This window comes from Macaca thibetana, chromosome 13 (genome assembly GCF_024542745.1).
Source record: "Macaca thibetana thibetana isolate TM-01 chromosome 13, ASM2454274v1, whole genome shotgun sequence".
In the NCBI taxonomy this organism is placed as follows: domain Eukaryota; kingdom Metazoa; phylum Chordata; class Mammalia; order Primates; family Cercopithecidae; genus Macaca; species Macaca thibetana.
This window is the reverse complement of record NC_065590.1, coordinates 104,015,118-104,039,615: the sequence shown is the minus strand read 5'-3', so window position 1 is coordinate 104,039,615 and position 24,498 is coordinate 104,015,118. Positions and strand designations below refer to the sequence as shown.

The window sequence follows — 24,498 nt, the reverse complement described above, 5'->3', positions numbered from 1 at the left end:
GAGAGGGGGAGGGAGGGAGAGGGAGAAGGAGCGAGAGGGAGAGGGAGAGGAAGGGAAAGGAAGTGAGAGGGAGAGGGAGAGGTATTGAGAGGGAGAGGGAGAGGTATTGAGAGGGAGAGGGAGAGCGAGAGGGAGTGAGAGGGAGGGGGAGGGGGAGGGAGAAGGAGAGGGAGAGAGAGGGGGGAGGGGGAGGGAGAGGGAGAGTTGCAGGGAATGTGAAGAAATGAGAACCCTCTGCTCTATTGCTGCGAATGAACGTACAATGGTGTAGCTGCCATGAAAACAGTATGGCAGTACCTTAACAAAATAAAAATAGAATTACCATATGATCCAGCAATTGCATTATGAGGTATATGCTCAAAAGAATTGAAAGCAGGGGCTCACAGAGATATTTGTGCACCCATGTTCATAGGAGCATTATTCACAAGTAGCCCAAAGGCGGAAGCAACTCAAATGTCTAATGACAGATGAACAAACAAAATGTGCTATATACATATATTGAAATATTATTCAGCCTTAAAAGAAAAAGAGTAAAATTCTGACACATGCTGCAACATGGATCATCCTTGAGGACATTATGTTAAGTGAAATAATCCAGTCACAAAAAGACAAATGCTATATGATTTCACCTATCTGAGGTCCCTAGAGTAGTCAAATCCATAGACCCAGTGAGTAGAATGGGGGTTGCCAGGAGGCTGGGGGAAGCAGAGGGTGGAGAGTTATAGTTCAATTTTGTTTGTAAGAGAAAAAGAGTTCTGGAGATGGACAATGATGATGGTTGCATAACAAAGTGAATATTCTTTACACCACCAAACTCTATGTTTAAAAATGATTACGATGATACGGTTTATGTTGTATCTTACCAAAATTAAAAATAAAATAGAAAGCAGGATGGGAAGTGACATCTCAAGAGTAGAAAGCTGCTTTGCTGCCCTTCCCCGTCCTTGGGTGCCCCACGGGATGGGATCTGAAGCGGCATTCTCCCCACGGAACTTCCCTGTGTCTCCCCCACGCCCATATCCCTCCCTTAAAATTCCTTCACTATTTCCTGTAAAGCTTTGAGCAGAAACACCAGTGATGTGCTTAGGTAACCACGGATCTCCAAAGCTCGGTGCTTAATTTAGGGGCAATTTTGTAAAGTTTGAGTATCAAAGGGCAAGACAAAGCCCTTGGACAAGCAAAATTTAAAACAAAATGCAAGAAAGAGAAAAGAAAACCTCTGCTCAGGAGCCTACGATCTCTGGGTTTTCAAGACAACAGAAAGAAGAGGAAATGGCAGAGGAATCCGTGGGCTATTTTAACATTTTTGTTTAGATCTTTTTGAAAATGTCTCTGCTCGGGTTCGTTTTATTTTGGTCCCAGAACTTCAGCCAATTCCCATGAAATGAACTGAGTTGCTGGTTCTGCAAGTGTGAGGCCTGGCCAGACATGGGCACCACGTGGGGACCCTCAGAAATGCACATTCCCACTTTGGTGGAAGCCTTAAAAAGTCAAACTCGTGGATATAGGGAGTAGAATGATAGTTACCAGAGGCTGGTGACTATGATCAATAATAATGTATTGTGTACTTCAAAATAACTAAGCAAGTAAATGTCAAATGTCTCACCACAAAAAAATGAGCGAGGTGATGATATGTTAGATAGCTTGATTCAATCATTCACATGGTTTACATAGCTCAAAACACCACATTTTACCCCATAAATATATTAAAAAAAAAAAAAAAAACAGAGCAAGAGAGAGGAATTTAAAAAGAAATGTCAATTCTCAAGCATGATGGTTGACCTATTAAATCAGAATCTTTAGGAGTGGAACCCAGAAATCTCAATTTCAACAAGATTTCCCACAGATTCTGAAGCACCCTAGATTTTGAGAACCACTAAACTGCAACTGCTTCATGAGCTACAAAATCATCTCAGATTCTTCCAACCAAACAGGTCCTTATTTTGCTCTCAGTTGACACAAAGAGCCATAAATGCTTTAAGAAAAAGGGGGAGACCATGAAATGCCTGATAGTTATAATAAATCCCATGATGAATTGTTATTCCAGATATTTGCTGGCGTCCTCTAACTCACAAAGGTGGACTTCCCAAGATTCCTAACACAATCAGGACGTGACACTGGCTGATGGATGAAATACGATGTCCTCTCCTGCTCTCCAGGAAAACTGCATTTACTTATTCCTCCTCTGAATGTTAGAAGAACACAAGGAGTTCAAGTAGCCACAGCCTAAGCCGCTTCACAGGAGCCCAGATTCATTTCACTTCCAAGATCTCGCTGCTTCCCAGCCGCCACAGGTTGTGCGTGCCTGGAACATGCATCAACAAATAGTAACCACGGCCTCCAGGCAGGAGGGCCTTGAGTCCCGTGGCTCCTGGGCCCACATCATCCCGGTCAGGGTCCATCTATTCCGGGGACCTCTTTGTGGATTCGAAGTCGCCATGGCACTGGGGATAGAAATCCAGACTGAGACCAAAGCACCTATTCCTGGAGTGCTCTGTTCCAACAATGCTGTCAGGGGAAAGGGCAGCCTTGGTCTTCAGTAAATTAGAGGAATTTCACGTCTCGATTCAACGAGTGGGTACTTTCAGCCGCCTTTTCAGAAGCACAATTTCCCCTTCTAATGATGTCTGTGTGTCCACCTGCGCCATGCCATGGGCTCAGCAGACACTGACTCCACTCCGGACTCCCAACAGGTCAAAGCCGACGAAAGTAGCCCCCCTCCCCTTGCCTGGTGTTAGTCCAGGAGGGGGCCAGTAGCACGGGAGGTGGTCCAGCACAGCCTGGGGCAGCAGGCTTTCATTGCTGGAGACAGATAAGAGGTGCTGTTGCTTGCTGTGGGCTGTGTCCTGCCACCCTAGGGAGGTCCCACTGAAGACTGTGCCATGCTGCTGGCATCACAGTGGAGACAAAGAAAGAATCAGGGCTCTCTAGGAGCCCAAAGCGCACCCCGCCTCTGGACTTCCCCTTCCACACCCAACACATACGTGTCTTTAGTGTTGAACAAGCTCAAGCCGGTTTAGCTCCAGCTTCCTGTTACCTGGAGCATGAGGCACCCACCTCCATGTTCTGACCTGGCCTCCTCTTTGGTCTGCTGGGCCCACCTGTCCTCCAAATGATAATGAAGCACTGTTTTTTTCTAGATCTCACAGATTTGATCTTTCGCAGCCATACTTTGGAAAAATCTGCCATTTTTCTATTCCAGCCCGTCCTGGGGTGGGGGTAGAACCCAGGGAATGTGGCTGTGGAATCCGCACCCGGAACCATGACATCATGCTGCCAGAACTAAGAGGCAGTTTGAACCACTGCGGCCACCTCCTCCCTTTCCAAACCCTGATCCACACTGCTTGGGAGGGACCTTCAAAGCATAAGCCCAGCCGTCCCCAGTTCCCCCATCCTCTGTCACCCGCAGGTGCCTTCTAGTTCCTCTCCTCCCCAGGCTGCTTGCGGCCCCTTGGAGGGTGCAGGCAGCATCTTATTTGTTGCTGTGTCTCCCAGGTTGTGGTTTGGCATCAGGAAGGCATGGAAGAAATATTTATTCAAACCGAATGACTGGATGACAAGGCAGAAAGGGGCTCAGAGACCGCAGCACACAGATGACGAATTACATGCATGAAACGAGGGAGGCCGCAGAACGCGGTGTGGGCTGTGGAGCCGCCTGCCTGGGTCTGGATGCTGCCACTTACCGGCCATGTAACCTTGAGAAAGCCCCAGAACTGTGATTCCGCTTGTTCATCTGCAAAATGGGAGCATCAGAACCCACCTCTCAGAGCTGAGAGGAGAACTAATTAGCTGATCCACAAGAGAACACTTAGAACAACGCCAGGCCCAGAGGACACACTGAGCACATGTGAGCTTCAGGTCAGAGGAAGGCGGGTGGGAGAGGGGCAGAGAGAGAGAGAGAAAGACAGGAAGAAAGAGGGAGAGAGAGGCAGGAAAAGAGGATATGGATTCCTCATGGTTTTTGTTCTTTCTCTAAAGTTATGGCTTTTAAGATATCATTGGTAAACACTTAAATATGTCCTGAGGTCTTTCTCTACTAAGAAATGCTATGACCTCTTGAAACAGAAGGTTTTGAAACCAAAACACAAAAGTTGATGGAAGGTGTTATTCTTTGACAAAGGTAACCACAGTTCGCGTGTAATACAATTTCAATCCTTCAGGGAAGGGTCCGGGCTGGAGGAACCCGTGGCCTGCCTGCTTTTTCCTTGCTGGCTTAGGCATTGCTCCGTGGGGTGCAAGCTGAAAAGAAGGGTATTGACTGAAGACCTTTTGATGAACTCACAGACATTCTGCAATCCACAGCAAAGCCAGATCGCCGCAGAATCGATCCCCAACCCCGGGAGCCGAAGAGACGCCGGAGGGAGCTTGTTTTATTATGTGTTTTTAATTATTGTTTAACTCAGAGAGGCAACCAGATTACTATAAACACTTTCTCAAAGAAAAGACAAAATCTAATCAACGCAAATAACCCGACAATTCTATAGGGAACAGCCTGGGAAAGGCCCCTCTGCCTGACCGTCGACACCCGCATTAGAGCACTGGGCAGAGGCGGGCGGAACACTTCAGGTTTGGATATTGTCAAGCCGCAGCCATTTACACCACACAGGATTAATTCCTTTCTGGACCACACAGACATCATTGATTTTGCAAAGGCAGAAAAGCAAAACCTCAGCAAAACAAAGAACTCCATCCCTTTAATGTCTTCTCGTTCAACATCATGGATTTTACCCACACCACAAACAGAGGAAAAGGCAATCTTTCATCCAAAGTACCGAGGAATGCCAGCTACTAGGGAGAAGAAACCCTCCTCACGGGACACGCGGTTAGCCTTCCAGAACGCAGTGGCCTGGCGTCAGCAGCTCCTGCTGCACCTGTCAACCGCGACAGTCCCCAGGCAGCAGCGACCCACCACAGGCAGAGAAACGTCAGGGAGCCACCCACACGGCCGTCTGTGCAGACACTCAGAACACAGCCTGGATAGCCTCAGGGGGTGCTCAACACCACCGGCCAGTAAAACAAACCCATACTTCAACTATGTCATCAACCCTTTCGCTTAACAAAATTTAATATAACCCGTCCTGTACAAGACACAGTGCTAGTGTCCTGGGAAAAACAGCTCCCCCACTTCAAAGAGTTTATGGCCACAAATTCAAAGCAATAAGGCAAGTATAAATAATACATGTGAGATGTTGAGTAGGACAAGAAATTCAGAAATGCCAAGAAATTTAGAAATTCAAAAGGACACGAGGAGGAGCAGACAAAACGCTGTGGGATTGGTCTACGCTGGAAGGCACATCCCACAGTCCAGCACACGGATGCGGCGGATCAGGAACACGGTTCTGCCTCCTGTAAAGCACGACATCCCCAAGCTTCAGGTCCTTCACCCACAGGGAGAGAAAAACAAGAGTCTAAACTATACAGAACCCTGAGGCGGAATGCTGCCACATCCATAAAGTGTGTTAGCACATCCCCGGGCACAGCAAATGCTAATAAGTGCCCACTGCTGTCATGTTACTACTATCCTACCTGCTGAGATCCAGGTATCCTCCTGAAGGAGGTGGTGTTGGATCTAGGCCACATTGCTGTTGTGTTACTAATGTCCTACCTGGCAATATCCAGATGTCCTCCTGAAGGAGGTGGCATTGGATCTAGGCCACGTTGCTATTTTGTTACTACTGTCCTACCTGGCAATATCCAGATGTCCTCCTGAAGGAGGTGGCATTGGATCTAGGCCACATTGCTGCCATATTACTAATGCCCTACCTGGTGACATCCAGGTGTCCTCCTTGAAGGAGGTGGCGTTGGATCTAGGCCTTGAAGGCCAAGTAGGCTTCATGACATGAGCAGTGGGAAGGGATGCCCAGGACACAGGAGCTTGGAGGTGAGACACATCCCACGTTGAGGGCAGGTGCTCTGTGTTCAAGTAACAGGAGCCGGGTTGCAAAGGTGAGGCGATCCCCATGCAGTTGAAACCAGAGAGTTCCCCTCACAGGATGTGCAACAGGGTCGTCACCTGCTTGGTCACCCCACAGCTCAAACCCTCAGGGGAGCAGGCAGACGGGCAGGTGCTGAGGCTAGGACAAGCGCTTTTGGGCTCTGGCTCCACAGCAGCATCTAGAGGTGGATGTCTGCAACCCCCAAAGCCCAAATGGGTGTGTGTTACCAGACTCTTTTAGATTTGCCATCTGCAGATGGCTTGTGTATTAATGAGCACAATGGACCCTCTGCCTTATTGCAAGGGCAGGGAGCTAGTATGACAGCATTCTGTATCCCGAGTTCTTGTCCAGTGAACCAGAAGATTCAGATCACATGTGGGCGTAAAGAGTGAGTGCAAGGTTGTATTGAGTGGAGGAGGTGGCTCTCAGCGAGATGCATGGGGAGCCCGAAGGAGGGGATGGAGGGGCAAGGTGGTCTTCACCTGGAATCGGGCCGTCCATTGCTGGCCTTTTCTCTAGCCACCCCTGGCTGAACTCCCCTCGGCCTCCAGATGTCCCTCCGCTTCTCTCTTTCTCTGCCTCGTTGTTCTGCCGTCACTGGTCTGCCGGTTCTGCTGGTCCTGACGTTCAGCCACTTGCATGTGTGCCCTCGGGTTTATATGGGGACAGGATAGGGGGCATAGTGGGCCAAAAGGCAACTTTTTAGTGAAAAACAGAAACGCCTGTCCTCATTTAGGTCCTCAGGTCTTCAGGCTTGAGGGTAGGGCCTTTGCCAGGGAACCTCAGTCTTCTACCCAGCACCTCCCAGTTTCCTGTCCATATCACAGTGAGGGGCCAACGCTTCACACAACCCAAATGAAGAATTGTGTGTCTTCTCCGTTCTGGAGGGCACTCAGGGACAGGGCCATCTCCTAAGTGAGCAGACTTCCCCTGTAAGAACTGTGGATTTGGAGGACCCTGTTAAGACCTGGAGTGGGAGCAGAGAGATGGGGTGGTCTGGGGACACATTCAAGAGCTCACCTGGGGAACCCTAAAGGTGACTCAGGTCAGCCTCTGCCTGCAGGTCTCACAGTGCAGTCAGGAAGGAGCGACCTGAATGAAACCCTGCTGCTGACCACACCAGGCCGTGGGCGCCGGAACCATCCCAGACCAGCGCACGGAACATCGGCACGGTGGGGCTCTGTGCTGCAGCAGAATCAGCCAGAGGGCTCCGAGGCCCACCCCAGCAGAAACGGCCCCACGGCACGCCCCAGAGAGATGACGAGGGGCTTTTTATGGTTGTTCTTGTTATTCTTTTCTTCTCTTTTTTTTAACATCAGACAGGTAATGTGATTCGTAACAAGGCTTGAGAGAGGCACATCTCACACACGAGCATGAAAACCCAATCATCACGCTTATGAACCACAAAAGGATCTTAACCTACTTACCTAAGGGAGACCCGCACTCACTACAGATTTGGAGCCAAACTGAACTCAAGTGCCAGAGCCGCTCCTCCCCAGCTGCGAGACTTGGCTCCAGTCGTGTATACCCTGGGTCTCAGATTTGGGGAACAGTGCATCCCCTCTCTCATCTGATAAATGAGGACAGTGAGGCAGAACCTGGACTAGAAACCCGATGTTCTGACCTGGGATCTTCAAGATTAAAATAACTCATCTCCTCTTTCACTCCAGAGAAGGTGCAAACCTAGATACGTGGGCTCAGGTCAGGGCAAAGCTTGTCACCGCCCTTGGACAGAGAGGATGGGGAGGCCACGATGGGTGGAATGGGCGGGGCCCAGTGGAAGCCAGGCAGCTTCCCCGCCTCTGACCCAGTGTTCATGGTTGCCGTTTCTTCCGGAAAAGTGAATTTCAAGAACGAGCAGCATGTTCCTCCTGAACCAGGAAGACACATGCCTGGCAGCATTAAACCACGGTGGGTTTTAGATTTTCCCATCATGGGATCCCCCACTGTCCTGCCCCTTTCCATTACGGAGCATAATCAGGAGGGTCCCCCATTTTAGCGCAGATAATCACAAAGTCACAGATAATTGACAAATCAAGTACTATGCAAATCAAGTGCTAATTCCAAGCAATTAAAAACTGAGTCACAGCTAAACTGCAGTTAATTTGAAAATTTATTTTTTCATATAATGCAAAACACATTGAGCAGAGACAAGACACAACGACCAAAGAAATTATACACGTTACTCTGAACAGGCAGAAAAGTGGGTGTGGCTACACACACCTTTCAATCAATACTTGGCAACCAGGAAATGAAGTTGTTGCATGTCCTGTCTCCTGCCAAATGGTGGAGGGACAGTGGAGGAGAGGCAGGCAATGTGCTCCCATGCCCCACTGGAGGGCTCTGCAAGACTTAAAGCATCAGGTTAAAGGCAGACAGCACGGTCCCCTGCAGGCAAAAAGGCAACACCAGAATGGAGAAAGGGGCTTTCCCCAAATCCTGGTATCAAGACAATCGGCCAGTCTGCTCTGCCAGGAACTGAGACCCTCGAGGGAAGAAGGAATCCTCCTTCCTGCAGCTTCAATGACCCAGCAACAAAGAACATAAGCCCTATTAGATGTGCTTCTCAGCCTGCCCAGAAAGACAATAGATGGCAGGGACAGCAAGGAAGGAGGCTGACCCGCACACCCTTGCCCAGACAATACCCAGGCGCGCCTCCAGCTGCCAGCACCGGGGTCCGAGTGCTGCCAACGGCCAAAGGAGACAGACGCAGGGACCCCGCGAGCATCCAGGCGGGAGCTCCTTCCTTCTGCCTGGGCTACTTTTCAAACCCCTGTGCTTTTTATGGCTCCTTTTCACTGCGGGTGGAATGAGCCACGGAGGTCAACGCCACACGCGCACACACAAAAGCTTCAGAGCGGACAAAGAGACTTCAATGTCATTCTCTACACAGGAACAGAAAGACATATGGCCCTTCTGTGACAGGCCGCGGGCAATTGGAGCTCAAGATTCAGGCGGCAGAGGAGAGGCTATCACTGAAGAATAAATCTGAGGGAGCTGCAGAGTAATCACTTTGGATTAAGGCCACTTTTCCAGGGCCAGGAGGAACAAAGGCTAGTTCCCAAACCCTGTAGAACGAATATCCGTTGTTTTTCACGACGAGAGAGGCCTCTCGGAGGGAGGAAGCAGGCTGTGTGCACGTGGTCACCAGGGAGCAGGGCTGGCTGTCCCCACCATCCCCGTGACCCCCCTGCTGTCTACTCAGGCATGGGCCCCCCAGGTCCCTGCACACAGGCGCCTGCCCTCACTGGCAATGGCAGGCCAGGCTCCCTGAGCGCCTCGCAGCGACGCACTCGCCCAGAGCCATGAGGCAAGAGGAAGAGGAAAACCAGCCAGGAAGTGTCCCCTCCACCCGCTTTTACTGCTCTCTGGGGCGAGCAACCCCCAGCCTGGAGTGTTTTCTTCATGTTTTGTTTTCTGTAAAATCACCATGGACTTATTTTCAAATAAGAGATTGTTTCAGCTCGGGGCACAAGCCGCTGTCTCCAATGGGGACTGAGGGAAGACTCGCCCAGGCAGGACTGAACCCCCTCCTGTATCTGGGAATCCCATGTCTGGAGAGGGAGAGTATGGCCACAGCCTCAGGCCTGCCCACGAATCCCTTGTTACCTGGTCACCATCAGAACAAATCCCCACCTTCTGCAGGCTGTAGTCACACCCCGAAACCTCCTTCATTGGATCCCCCAAATTAGAATAAGCCCCTCCCTCCAAAGTCATTGTAAGGGAGCCCTGAGTTTGATCGTTTGGGGAGAACCAGACCTTTCCGAGGGCAGTGGAAGGGCGCCCAGGGCTCAGTGTTTGCAATTCTTTGCACTGAACACCAAGAAAATAGCGACTTTTCACTTTTCACAGCAGGCAGTTTTGAGATAATAGAAACGTAGTCCTTTCAGGACCAAAACCTTTCTATAGAACCACATTTCTGGAAACGTTTTTGCATTAGATACGTGTTCTCTGCCTTCTTAAACGGAGTGGAAATGCAGCCTCGTCCTCTCCAGCTGTTTCCAGTGATCACTATGAGTGGAGTCTGGCCTGATTCCCTCTCTTTGGGGGCCTGGTTTTTCTCACTTGTGAATGGAGAAAGTGATCCCACCTTTTACCATCAGAAACTAAACGGCGAGAGGGTGCACGTTAAGTCACCACGTGTGTCTGCCTGTGCTAAACAAACTCCGGGTCCCCATCTCCTCCCCCAGGCCTTTCTGCCCCCTAGACACCACCTCCCACACCTGGGGAGGGAGAAGCTGCAAATAAGGCTGTGGGCTCTTCTCCTCCAGGTTAAATGTTATCAGACTGATGTGGTTTTGGTAGTTCTTCCAAATGGTGCCTCTATGTCGGGGTGTCTGAAATTCCTTCTTCCTTCCATAAACATCCCTGCTTTGGAACCAGTGCGTTCTTTTTGTAGCTTTCTGTATTGCACTTGGACCTCCTACCACGCCAATCCCACTAACAAGGCCTTAGTGTGTGCTCAAGTCTCCTTTACAGGCCGCTAGATGGCCAGAATTCTTTAACCAGAGCCATAACATCAGATGGCTCTCAGCACTCTGGACTGTGAAATTCAAGAGGAACGACTCAATCTATATCTCATTTGGCTTGTAGGTCTCCAAGGACTCACTGGAACTACAATTATACCTGGGAGGCAGGGCACTCGGGGAAGCAAAAAGCGAAGTCTGAATATTTCATCTCACCTCCATCGGATGTCCCTGGACATTTCTGCTTAGTCCGGATTTGGGACAAACGCTCTCCTCGTAGGTATTTATCTCGCTCTCATCCTTTCCATTCATAAAATCTACATATCTAATCAATGACAATTATTCATCAAATACAGTGTGTTCCACAGGGGACCAAGTTTTAACCCTTGGCATAGGGAATTACAGGTGAGATGTAGAAAGAGAAATAAAAATGATGACCCCCCGAGAATAGGGGATGGGGGCTTGAATAAAAGGAGCTATACTTTTTACTCTTCAAATATCAGATTAATTTTTTTAACTTTGAGCATGTTTTACTTTTTATTAAAAATAAATACATTCCAATGCCCCAGAATCCAAACATACATTGTTAGTTGTTGTCCTGTGTAGGTGCTCAGATGTGTTCCCCCAAAATATACACAAAAAAGAAAGATGTGTATTGCAACATTTTTTGAAATAGCAAAAACCGAAACAAGCAAAGTGTTCATGCAAAGAGGACAGGGGAAATAAATCAGGTCCCCAAAGATGATGAAATTCTACTTCACTAGGAGTAAAAAGGGGTGGGGTCAGTGTGGAAGCCAATGACGGTGAAGCTCTGCAGTCATGAGAAGTAGAAGGTGGGGTCAGTGTGGAAACCAGTGATGGTGAAACGCTACAGTCATGAGAAGTAGAAGGTGGGGTCAGTGTGGAAACCAGTGATGGTGAAACGCCACAGTCATTAGAAGTAGAAGGTGGGGTCAGTGTGGAAACCAGTGATGGTGAAACGCTACAGTCATTAGAAGTAGAAGGTGGGGTCAGTGTGGAAACCAGTGATGGTGAAACGCTACAGTCATTAGAAGTGAAAGGGGTCGGGAGTCAGTGTAGAAACTGATGATGGTGAAACGCAACAGTCATTAGAAGTGAAAGGGGTGGCAGGTCAGTGTGGAAACTGATGATGGTGAAACACTACAGTCATTAGAAGTAAATGGGCTGGGGGGTCAGTGTGGAAACCAATGTTAGTGAAACACCACAGTCATTAGAAGTAAAAGTGGGGGGTCGGTGTGGAAACTAATGATGGTGAAATGCTACAGTCATTAGAAGTAGATAGGGTGGGGGGTCAGTGTGGAAACCAGTGTTAATGAAACACCACAGTCATTAGAAGTAAAAGGGGTGGGGTCAGTGTGGAAACCAATGATGGTGAAACGCTACAGTCATTAGAAGTAAAAGGGGAGGGTCAGTGTGGAAACCAATCATGGTGAAATGCTATGGTCATTAGAAGTAAAAGGAGGGGGTCAGTGTGGAAACTAATGATGGTGAAACACTACAGTCATTAGAAGTAAAAGGGGTGGAGTCAGTGTGGAAACTAATGATAGTGAAACACTACAGTCATTAGAAGTAAATGAGGTGGGGTCAGTGTGAAAACCGATGATGGTGAAACACTACAGTTATTAGAAATAAAAGGGCAGGGGTCAGTGTGGAAACTGACGATGGTGAAACACTACAGTCATTAGAAGTAAATAAGGTGGGGTCAGTGTGGAAACCGATGATGGTGAAACACTACAGTCATTAGAAGTAAAAGGGGGGGGGGTCAGTGTGGAAACTGATGATGGTGAAACACTAGAGTCATTAGAAGTAAACGGGGTGGGGTCAGTGTGGAAACCGATGATGGAGAAACGCTACAGTCATTAGGAGTAAAAGGGGCGGGGTCACTGTGGAAAGATTCTCAGGACAATTTAAGTAGAAAAAGAGGCAAGAGAGGCACTGAGAGTGCTATAGATTATCTTTTTGGTTTAAATACTTTTTAAAAGTTAAATATTTGGGGAAGAATTGCAGAAACTGCTGACGGTAAGTACCTTTGGCGAGAGAACTTGGGGAAAGGGGGCTTTTACTTTTTATTTTGGGTCACCCCCAATAGTTGAATATTCTACCTTTATATCAATATATTGGGAAGAAAAATGGCACATTATGTGACTCAGATGCAATACCCCCAAAACTTAGCCTGCTCCTTACGGTTCCATCCTGATGAGTTTGGGGGTGGAGAGAGGGAGGACGTGTGACTCTGAGGCCTCACCTTCTCTTCCAGGAGACTAACTTAGTCTCTTTGAGGAAAATTCTGTTTCGTGTTTCTCCCCAGTGTGGCATCTCAGTCTCTGGGGAGCTCCACGGTATTGAGGGTGGAGATGGGTTTGGGCCCATGTGGCCGTCAGGACCCTCTTGGTCTCACCGGGTTGGCAGTTGGTCAGCCCCAGCCTGGAACAGCATCAGTCAGGCACATGGTGTTGAACCACCATCCAGGCCACTGCCCCCTTTTCTAACCCCAGGCCTTGGCAATTCCCTAGGCCTGCTCAAGTGCCCCCAGTTGGCCTCACTGGGGTGTGTGACACACGTCAGATCGACGCAGGACACCCTCCACTCCTGCCAAATAGCCAGCAACCCTGTGTCTTATGGCATGTCTGGGCACCCCCTCCTCAGGGTAGCTCTCTGCCTCACCACCCCACTGAAGTCAATGCTGGGTTCCTCGCACAGGCCCTGAGTTTATCCTGGTGGATGCTGAAGGAGGCCGACCTCTAACTCTAATATCCTGGGATGCCCAGTGCCTCTCTGGACATTGCACAACCACCTCCTGTGGCTCAGAGGCAGAGGAGCTGCAGAAGCAGCGTGGATGCAGAACCACACAGCCTCCACCTCCACCTCTTCTGCTCTCTCAGGTTCCCATGGAAGCTGCTCTATTTCCACTTCTGCCTAAGGGAAGGGCAGCGAGGGGAAATACATGTGGCAGGTTCAGGGAACAACCAGGTGACATATGACTCTGGCCAAAATCTTACCCATGCAAAAGACCCAGACCAGAGAATGCATTTTTTTTTTTACATACACTCGTGCATGTGTATGTGTGTGTGTGTGTCACATGGAGCTCTGTGTATCCACAACCACAATATAGAACAGTGCCACTGTCACAGGCTCCCTCCTCCCCATACCCCGGTCTCTGGCAAGAACTTACCTGTTTTCCATGTCTATGATTTGTCGTGTCAAGAATGTTATATAAACCAAACCAAAGAGTATGTAAACTTTTGAGGTTCGCTTTTCCCACTCAGCGTAGCTCCTTGAGATCCACCCAACTTGTTGTATGTATCGATAATTCATTCCTTATTGCTGAGTAGTATTCTGTGGTCTGCATGTACCACTTAGTTTAACCATGCATCCATGAAGGACATTAGGATTTTTCCCAGTCTATTACAAATAAAGCTGCTATGAACATGCATGCACAGATTTCGGCATGAACATAGGTTTTCATCTCTCTGGGATAAATCCTCGTGAATGCCATTGCTATGTCACACAGTAGTTAATTGCATGTTTTGTTTTTTAAGAAACCATCAAACTCTTTTCCAGGGTGGCTGAACCATTTTACATTCTCACCAGCAATGTATGAGTGATCTAGTGTCTCTGCATCCTCACCAGCCCTTGGTACAGTCAGCTTTTTATTTTACACATTCTGATAGGAGTGCAGTGGTGTCTCATTGTGGTCTAATTTGCATTCCTCTCATGGCTAATATGTTGAACATCTTCTTATGAACTTGTTTGCCAACTGTTTAACCTCTTTAGTGAGGTGTCTGTTCGTGTCTTTTGCTTATTCTCTAATCGGAATGGTTGTTTTTAATGTTGCTTTGTTTTCTACTGATCTTTATATATTTTAGATACATCCTTTCTCAGATATGTGGTTGCAAATATTTCCTTCTAGTCTTTTGCTTGTTTTCTATGCTCTTAACAGAGAAAAGTTTTAAATTTTCATGAAGTCCAACTTATCCTTATTTTGCTTTATGGTTTGTGCTTTTGGTGTCTAAAAAATCTTCACTTAGCCTTAGGTCCTGAAATTTTCTGATTTTGTCTAAAAAAATTATAGTTCTACATTTTACATTTAAGACTTTGATCCATTTTGAGTTAATTTTTGTGTAACATATGAGTCTTTGGTCAGATTCTTTTTTAACATATGTCCAGTTTCTCCAGTACCATTTATGGAAAAGCTTATCTTTCTTGCATCGAAATGCTTTTGCACCTTTGTCAAAAATCATCTCCCACCAAAACTGCAGACTAGGTAAATCTAAGACTCCATCCCCCCAACACAGCAGTGATTGAACTGGCAAAAACAGTCAGAATTGACTTTTTTGTAACTCTGGAATCTAATAAAAAACAACCTGAAGGAACTTCTTTATTAATGAGGCAAGGGGCTCCTGGAGTTCAGTAAGAGAGTCCTGTGATTTTAGTTACCTACTCACTATCCCCTCCCCGGGGCTCAGTGGCAGCTCTGAAGGTGGTGGCCCACATGCCAGGTGCATCTTTCTGGCACCAGATGGTCCAACATGGACTTCTCCCAAGGAATTGTGGTTATATGTCACCTTTCTGGTGGCTCCCTAAAGGATCAACTCAAGGGTTTGCCTCAATTGCCTTAAAGCTTTTCCAGGGCTGAACTGGTTTCCTGGGTGATATTTGTCTAAAGTATTTAAAGGTAAATGTACTAGCCACACCCACACGAGGAAATGGATAGGTGTCCGAGAAAGTAATAGACACACCAAAAAGTAAAATAGAAAAGATGCTAGGAAAAGAAGATACACGATGAAATGGGAACCAAGACAGCCACAGGCACAAAGGTGAACACGTGCTCATAAGAACTTGAGGAGATCCTAAGCTTACACCTCTGCCTGATGCTTAGGCTCTGTGTAAACAGGAGATGAAGGCAAAACAGAGTTGTAAACAGAGTACTCCAACACAGAGCCAACCTGCAAAGACCAGGAGCGGTCTTATGTGTTTGTTGTTTGTTTGTTTGTTCATTTGTTTGCTTGTTTGTGGCTCCAGGCATTTAAGGGGATCTCTGCCAAATCACTCACAGATCACTAAAAGAGTGGAACAGAGATTTCAGTGGTAAACCACAACAAATAATACAGTCTTTACAAAAAAAAAACCTTAGAAAAGTCACTAAATCAAACAAATAATCCATAGCAAGCAGCACAACAAACCCTGAGGGGGGAGAAATGTGATTTCTAGAGTTACCACATTATAATGTACAAAATGTCCAGTCCAGTTTTCAACAAAAGTAAAAATGTTTTCCATTCAAAAAAGTAAGAAAGTTGGCCGGGCGCGGTGGCTCAAGCCTATAATCCCAGCACTTTGGGAGGCCGAGACGGGCGGATCACGAGGACAGGAGATGGAGACCATCCTGGCTAACACGGTGAAACTCCGTCTCTACTAAAAAAAAAATACAAAAAACTAGCCGGGCGAGGTGGCGGGCGCCTGTAGTCCCAGCTACTCGGGAGGCTGAGGCAGGAGAATGGCGTGAACCCGGGAGGCGGAGCTTGCAGTGAGCTGAGATCCGGCCACTGCACTCCAGCCTGGGTGACAGAGTGAGACTTCGTCTCAAAAAGAAAAAAAAAAAAAAAAAAAAAAGTAAGAAAGTCTATCCTATTCATAAGAAAATAAGAAATTAATTGAAAAATCTCTGCAAAACAGTTGCTAGATAAAAACTGTAAATCAAAGACCATCTCAAATTAGTTGAAAGAGCAAAAGGAAACCATGAACAAAAAATTAAAGAAAACCAGGAAAATTATGTCAAATGAGGAATATCAATATCAATAAAGAATATCAATAAAGAAATTGACAGTGTAAAAAGGAATCTAGTAGAAATTATCAATGTTAAACATATAATAACTGAAACATACATATGAACAGGCAGAAGAAATAATTAGCAAACTTGAAGATAGGTTATTTAATATGATCCAGTCTTTGTAACAGAAAGCAAAAAAAAAATGAAGAAAACCAGAGTCCAGGAGACATTTATGACACCAACAAGCATACCAACATATATATAATGGCAATCTCAGAAGGAGAGATACAGAGAAAGGGGAGGAAAGCATTTTTGAATAAATAATGGTCAAAAATCTTCCTAAATTTAATAAAACATGAATCTACATCAACTAAGGTAAAATCAGAAATCTACACTGAGACAAATTATAATCAAACTGTATCAGAAAAAAGACAAAGAATATCTTGAAAGCAGCAAGAAGAAGAAACAATCCATACAAGGGATCTCAATAAAATTAAAAGACAATTTCTCAATGAAAATTATGAAATCTAGAAGGCAGTGGGATGACAGATTTAAAGTGCTTAAGAAAAAAATTGTCAACCAAGAATTCTATATCCAGCAAAACTACTTAAAAATGAAAAAGAAATTAAAACATTTCTAGATAAAGCAAAGCTGAAAGAGTTCATAATTAGTAGACCTGTCATACGGGAAATGCTAAAGAGAGTCTCTACGGCTGAAATAAAAGAACACTAGGTAGTAACTGCAAGCCATACAAGGAAATAAAGAACACTACTAAAGGTAACTGCATAAGTTAATATAAAATATAATATTTTGGGTTAGTAACTCTCTTATTTTCCCTATACATTTCAAAACAAATGAATAAACAAAATAAATTTATGTTATGGGCACACAAGATAAAATGATGTAATTTGTGACAGTGACAACATAGGGGTGGGGACAGAGCTATAAAAGATCCACCTAGATTGGAAGCTAGATTAGAATTAATTAAAAGTAGATTACTGTAAATTTAATATTTGAATTATAATCCCTAGAAAAGGACATAAAAAGGAAATCAAATGAGTATACTAGAAAAACATCAGTTAAATACCAAAGAAAGCACCAATAGAGGAGGAGCTGAGAAACTGAAAAGACATTAGAGTATAGAAAAATAGCAAAATGGCCATAATCCCTTGTTTATCAATAATTATGTTAATTGAAATGGATTAAGCTCTCTAATTAAAAGGCAGAGATTGGCAGATTACATAAAAATACATGATCCAGGCTGAGTGCGGTGGCTCATGCCTGTAATCCCAGCACTTTGGGAGGCCAAGGTGGGCAGATCGCAGGATCGGAAGATCAAGACCATCCTGGCCAACATGGTGAAACAAAAATTAGGTGGGTGTGGTGGCGCACGCCTGTAGTCCCAGCTACTTGGGAGGCTGAGGCAGGAGCATTGTTTGAACCCAGGAGCTGGAGGTTAAAGTGAGCCAAGATCATGCCACTGTACTCCTGCCTGGGCAACAGAGTGAAACTCCATCTCAAAAAACAAAAAAAAATGACATAATCTGAATGCTTCCTACAAGAGACTGACCCATTTTAGATCCAAAGACCCAAACAGATTGGAAGTAAAAGGATGGAACATGATATTTCATGCAGATATTAATCAAAAGAAAGCTACGGTATCTATAATAGTATCAGACAAAATTAACTTTAAGGATAAACTGTTTCAAGAAGCAAAAAGGACATTAAATATTGATAAACATGTTAATCCATCAAGAAAGAATAATGATTATAAACATATACACACCTAACAATAGAACTCCAAAACAGGAATCAAAATCTGAAAGAATTGAAGTGAGAAAAAGTTCAACAAGAATAGTTTGAGATTTCAATACCTCACTCTCAATAATGGCTGGAACTAAACAGATGATCAGTAAGGAAATTTAGGGATTGATCAACATGATAAAAGAATTAGATCTAACAAATATTTTTAGAACATTTTAGCATGAGCAGAACACATATTCTTCTCTAGTGTGCATGCAACATTCTCCAAGGTAGATCATATGTTAGGCCACACAATAAACCTCAATAAATTTAAGAAAATTTAAATTATTCAAAGTACCTTCTAAGACTACAATAGAATGAAACAATAACAGTAACAGAAGGAAAACTGGAAAATATATAAAATGTGGAAATCAAACAGCATGCTCTTAAACATCAATAGGTCATGGAAGAAATCACATTGGAAATTAGAAAATACATTGTGATAAAACAAAAACACAGCATACAAGAACTTATGAGATGCTACGAAGGCAGTGCTCAGAGGGAAAGTTTTAGCTATAAATGCTTACATTTGAAAGAAAAAAATGATCTCATATCAATCACCTAACTTTATATCTTAAAGAACAAGAAAATGAAGAGCCAACTAAACAAAAGACTAGCAGAAAGAGAAAAATAATTAGGCTCAGAACAGAGATAAATGAAATAGAGAATGGAAAAACAACAGAAAGAATTCATGAAACCAAGAGTGGATTGTTTGAAAAGGTTAACAAAATTAACAATTCTTTACCTAGAATGACCAACAGAAAAGAAAGAAGACTCAAAACACTAAAATCAGAAATGAAAGTAGTTCCCCCTTACCTTTGGAGGATCCATTCCAAGAACTCCCATGGATGCCTGAAACACATGCACTACCAAACTCTATGTATACTGTGTTTTTTTCTTATACATACATATCTGTGATGATGTTTTATTTATAACTCATACCCAGTAAGAGATGAATGACAATAACTAGAGATGAACAGCAATGACTAATAAAAAATAGAACAATTATAACAAAATACTGTAACAAAAGTTATGCAAATGTGTACTCTCTCTCTCTCTCTCTCTCTCTCTCTCAAACTATCTTATTATACTGTACCACAGGTAACTAAAATTGCAGAAAGTAAAACCATGGATAAGGGAGGACTACTGTACTACCAACATTACAGAAATAAAAAGCATTCTAAGATAATACTATGAACAATTGTATACCAACAAATTATATAATTTAGACAAAATTGGAAAATTACTAGAAAAATCCAAACTACAAAAACATACTAAAGAAAAAATAGAAAATCTAAACCAATCTAGAAGTAAAGTGATTTAATCAGTATTCAAAAATCTCTACCCTCACTCTGAGCCCCAAGCCCTCCAAAAAACAAAAGTCAGTATTACCCTACTAGCAAAGCCAAAACATGATGAGAAAATAATACTACAGGCCAATATCCCTTATGAATATACAGATGGTCCCCAACTTATAATATTCAATAAATTCCATGAGATATTCAACACTTTACTATACAATAAGCTTTGTGTTCAATGATTTTGCCCAACTGAAGGCTAATATGTTTTGAGAATATGTATGGCAGGCTAGGCTAAGCTATGATGTTCAATAGGTTAGGTATATTAAATGCATTTTGCAACAATATTTTCATCTTTTAAGGAGTTTATCAGGATGTAAACCCTCATAAGTCAAGGAAAACCAGTAGATACAAAAATACTCAACAAAATACTAACAGCTGAATCCAACAGCATATTAAAAGGAGTATACCCCATAACCAAGTGGGATTTATCCTTTGACTACAAGGGTTGTTCAACATATGAAAAGCAGTCAATTTAATCCACTGGGTTAATAGAACAAAGGAAAAAACATAAGACCATCTCAATTTATACAGAAAAAGAGGCATTTTACAAAATCCAACACTCTTTCATGATAAAAGCACTCAAAAAGTTGAGAATAGAAGTAGACTGCCTCAACATGATAAAAACCACATGTGAAAAATGCACAGACAATCTCATACTGGTGAAAGACTGGAAACTGCCCCCTGGTATCAGGAACAAAACAAGGACGCTCACTTTAGCCACTTCTATTCAACATTTTAGCAGAAGTTCTAGCCGGAGCAATTAGGCAAAAGGAAAATAAAAGGTGTACAAACTGGAGAGGAAGAAGTAAAACTATATTCACAGATAACATAATCATAAATGTAAACAACCTTAAAGATTTTCCATAAAAATATTTTCCACAAACAATTATTAAAGTCAATTTTAAACACAGCAAATTTGCAGGACACAAGATAAATACCAAAATTCAGTTGTATTTCTATACACTAACAGTAAGTGTCCAAAAATGAACTAAAGAAAACAATTCCATTTATAATGGTATAAAAAATAAAATATTTAAGGATAAATTTAACCAAGAAGCTGTAGGGCTTGTACACTGGAAACTATAAAACAATTCTGAAAGAAATTAAAGAAGGCCTAAGTAAGCAGAAAGATAGCTCATATTCATGGACTGCAAGATTCAACGTTGTAAAGACGGCAATACTTCCCAAAGTGATCTGCAGATTCAACACAACCTCTATCAAAATTCCAGTAACCTTTTTTTAGCAGAAATGGAAAATCTGCCTCTAAAATTGATGTAGAATTGCAAGGGTTCTTGAGTAGCCGTAGCAAACTCAAAAAGAAGTACAAAGTGGGAACATAAACACTCTTTATTTCAATCTTACTACAAAACTATAGGAAACAAAGCAGTTGGTATTCAATAAACACAGGCCTATAGACTAATGGAATGGAATCAAACTAAGAGTATAGAAATAAGTCCATCTATCTATGACCAAATGATTTTTTGACAAGGGTGTCAAGACCACCAATGGGGAAGTATAGTCTCTTCAACAGATAGTGTCAGAACTAGATATCCACATGCAAACAGTGAAGTTGGACTCCTGCCTCACACCATGTATAAAGTAATTAACTCATAATGGAAAATAATAATCCTTGGCAAGGATGTGGATAAATTGAAACCCTTATACATTGATGGTATGGATGTAAATGTTTCAGCCACTGTAGAAGACAATTTGGTGGCTCCTCAAAAAGTTAGACATAGAATGACCATGTGACCAAGCAATTTCATTCTTACATATATTTACAAAAAGAATTTTTAAAGGTATCCAAACAAACACTTGTAAAAGAATTTCATAGCAGCACTATTTATGACAGTCAATGGGTGAAAACAACCCAAATGTCCATCAGTAGATGAATGGATAAACAAATTGTGGGTCTATACATATGATGGAACATTAACCAGCCATAAAAAGGAATGAAGTACTGATACATGCTCCCATGTGGAAGAACCTCATAAACATTGTGCTAAGTGTGAGAAGCCAGACATAAAAGGTCACATTTCGTGTGATTCCACTTAAATGAAATATTTAGAATAGGTAAATTTATAAAGACAGGAAGAAGACTGGTGGCAGCCAGAGGCCGGGGAGAGGTGCAGATTTTATTTTGTTACCTAAGTTCCCCACTAAATCAAAGGCCCTGGGTTGGCAGAAATTCTTTTTTTCCTCATAGTCCTGGTGACTAGGGCTGTGCTTGGCAGTAAATAAGTAGCAGTAAATAAGCATTTCCTATGTGAATCACAGAAATGCCTAAATAAATCAACTTAAACAATAAAATTTAATTAATAAGCTTAATAAACCAAAATGATAAGATTTTATCAGTACGTTTGGGAACATAAAATAATTGTTGAGATGCCTAGGTGGGCAGGGATCTGCAGGACTATTTGGTTTTAAGAGGTAAGAGCAATCCTAGAGAGGTGGAACAGAAGGAGAGGGCAGGTAGACCTCAGTCACTGTTAATCAACACACAAACAATGCAATTGCAGGTAGTGATAAGTCCTGGGAATGAAAAAAAAGGGGAATGACCTGGGTTCCAGATGGAACAGCCAGCACTGAGTCAGTTCAAGCGGCGGAAGAAACAAGCTGAAGGCAGAGAGAAGACCTTTGAGACAGAGGCCACAGCAAGAGAAGGACCCTACGGCACGGACAGGCTGGGTGCCATCCAGGAGCATGAAGAAGCATCCCACAACCAGGACGGACAGACGGAGAGCAGGCAGGTGCCCCGCCGGGGCCAGCAAGCTGGGGCCCAATTTCCAGTCCTATGGGGGAACCAGGCAGCATGGTGACGTGTTCTGAAACAGGACCTGAGAGCTTGCCCTGCTCTGTACACGATAATGTGCCCTGAAACAGGACCCGAAAGGTTGCCCTGCTCTGTAGAGGACACACTGGGAGAGGCAGTGCAAGGGCAGCCGTCACAGACCATCTGGGGACCCAGCTCTGTCCAGATGAGGGACAGTGATGGCTTGAACTAGGGAGCCGGTAGAGGGTCTCGTGCAGAGTGGTGGGATTTGGGGCAACTTTGCAAGGCAGCTCGGACAAAACCTATCGGCAGAGTCCCTGAATCCTCGACTTCTTTCTAGAATTCTCTCTTTTCTAGAATGACTGCCTTCCAGGGGAAAATGGACCCAGAGAAGCTTCTGGTCTGGACCTGCTAAGGCTTGCTGCTCCCCCCGCATCATGGGTGGGTGGGCTGTGATGGCAGCTCCAGCCTCAGCAAGCCCCTGGCAACAGGAAACTCCGTTCCAACACCACAAGGCTTACACTGTAGGCTTGCTTCTGCCCTTGGGCCCCCAGACAAGTCTGATCTTGAGGGGATGTGGCTGAGCTTGTCCTGTGGGCTGCTGTCAGTCCTACCCGCCCTGAGTCCTGGGGGCCACACCTCCCCAGCCCTCCAGGCTCTCCCTGCTCACCTCTCTGCCAAGGCCCACACTCAACATGAGTTTTCTCTTCATCTACAGAACCTTCCAGTGACTGATTGGTATGGAAACTTTCTATGGTTTCAGAAAATGATCAGTAGGGCCTGGAATCAATAGCTTTATTCACATTGTGGGATAAAAGGTTAATTTGACCCTTTCCAGGGGTGTTTTTATATTTATAGCCTTTAAAACAAGAATGAGGGCCAGGCACAGTGGCTCACACCTGTGATCCCAGCACTTTGGGAGGCTGAGGAGGGCTGATCGCTTGAGGTCATCAGGAGTTGGAGACCAGCCTAGTCAACGTGGTGAAACCCCGTCTCTACTAAAAATACAAAACTTAGCCTGGCATGGTGGCACGAACCTATAGTCCCAGATACTCAGGAGACTAAGGCAGGAGAATCGCTTGAACCTTGGAGGCAGAGGCTCCAGTGAGCCAAGATTGCACCACTGCACTCCAACCTGGGTGACAGAGCAAAACTCCATCTCAAAAAAAAAAAAAAAAAAAGAGTTATGGAAGGGAAGATAGAGGCATTGATGACTGCTTGATGCAGAGATGTGGGGGGCGAGGTCATCATTGTGGTGACCACACACAAATTCACATCATGTGCACTAGGAGTGGGAAGTACCTGTCCCTTGCCAAGTCTGTGTGGGCCGTATGTAGTAATGTAGTGAGGATCTGGTGCCCATGACAACAAAGCATGCCACGATTGATTGGTGATGTCTGCCCTGGGCTGGGGCGGGGCAGTTTGCCTCTCAGGACCGGGATGCTGTTTGGCTTTGAGAGAATCTGCTTCTCTCTTTGCGCGTGATTCTGCCATGGTTTCCTGTACCAGCAGTACACCTGGAAGTACACGACTCACACTCACAGTTTTCCAGGTAAGTCATAGACAATGTATATGTACCTTCAGAATCAAGCAGAAACTTCTAGCAAGGACAGTGTGCTGGAAATCAGGAGTTCTGTGTTTTAGACCAGAATCCCTCAACAATTGCACGGTGACATTTTAGACACAATAATTCTTTGTCGTGGGGGTCGTGCTGTGAAACGTCCCTCGGTGCACAGGACCTGTACACTGCACTCCAGCCTGGGTGACAGAGTAAAACTCCATCTCAAAAAAAAAAAAAAAAGTGCACTGAGGGACATTTCACAGCATCCCTGGCCTCCAGCCATCAGACACCAGTAGCGTCCCTGAAGCCATGATCATCACAGATGCCTACAGACATCACCAATGTCCCCTATGGGGTAAAATCACCCCCAGTTGAGAACCACTGATGCAAGGAACCATTGCATATATTGGGGTCTTTTTTCCAGTTGGGTCTAGTTATTCTAAGTGGTCTCACATCCCCCTGCTCCCCACTGCACAAGGCTACAGTCCCATCATGCTTTGACAATCATCCCTCTCCCCTCAAGCTGCCAAAGTCTCATCATCTTCATCCCTGAGAGCGACTGAGGGCCACCTGCCTCCAATCACAGGGTCCCACCCCAGGGACCTGTTCCCACGCCAGCTCCCGCATGCCCCGGCGCACAGCAACACTGGGGCTTTGTCCTGGCCTTGACCATGTTGCCTGCTTCCTTCTCTCACAGCCGCATGCCCCAAGGCTGCCGTGAAACGAGTCTTTTCCACAGAAACCGCGGTCTAGATGCATGTTCTAGGCCCTGCAAGGAAATGCAGGCAAAGCTACAAGTGTGGGTGCTAT

The 24,498-nt window shown here is 44.8% G+C and overlaps 1 protein-coding gene and 1 non-coding gene across 5 annotated transcripts in view; one reads left to right on the top strand and one right to left on the bottom strand.

Moving 5' to 3' along the window:
- The window catches only part of RPS7 (ribosomal protein S7), an 838,959-nt gene that overhangs the window by 331,596 nt on the left and 482,865 nt on the right, over nucleotides 1-24,498 (top strand). The gene's annotated exons all lie outside the window — the stretch shown is intronic.
- On the bottom strand, nucleotides 7,250-7,349 carry LOC126934562 (small nucleolar RNA U13). The gene has a single exon (XR_007719025.1). It is a non-coding gene; the product is annotated as a small nucleolar RNA U13 (small nucleolar RNA).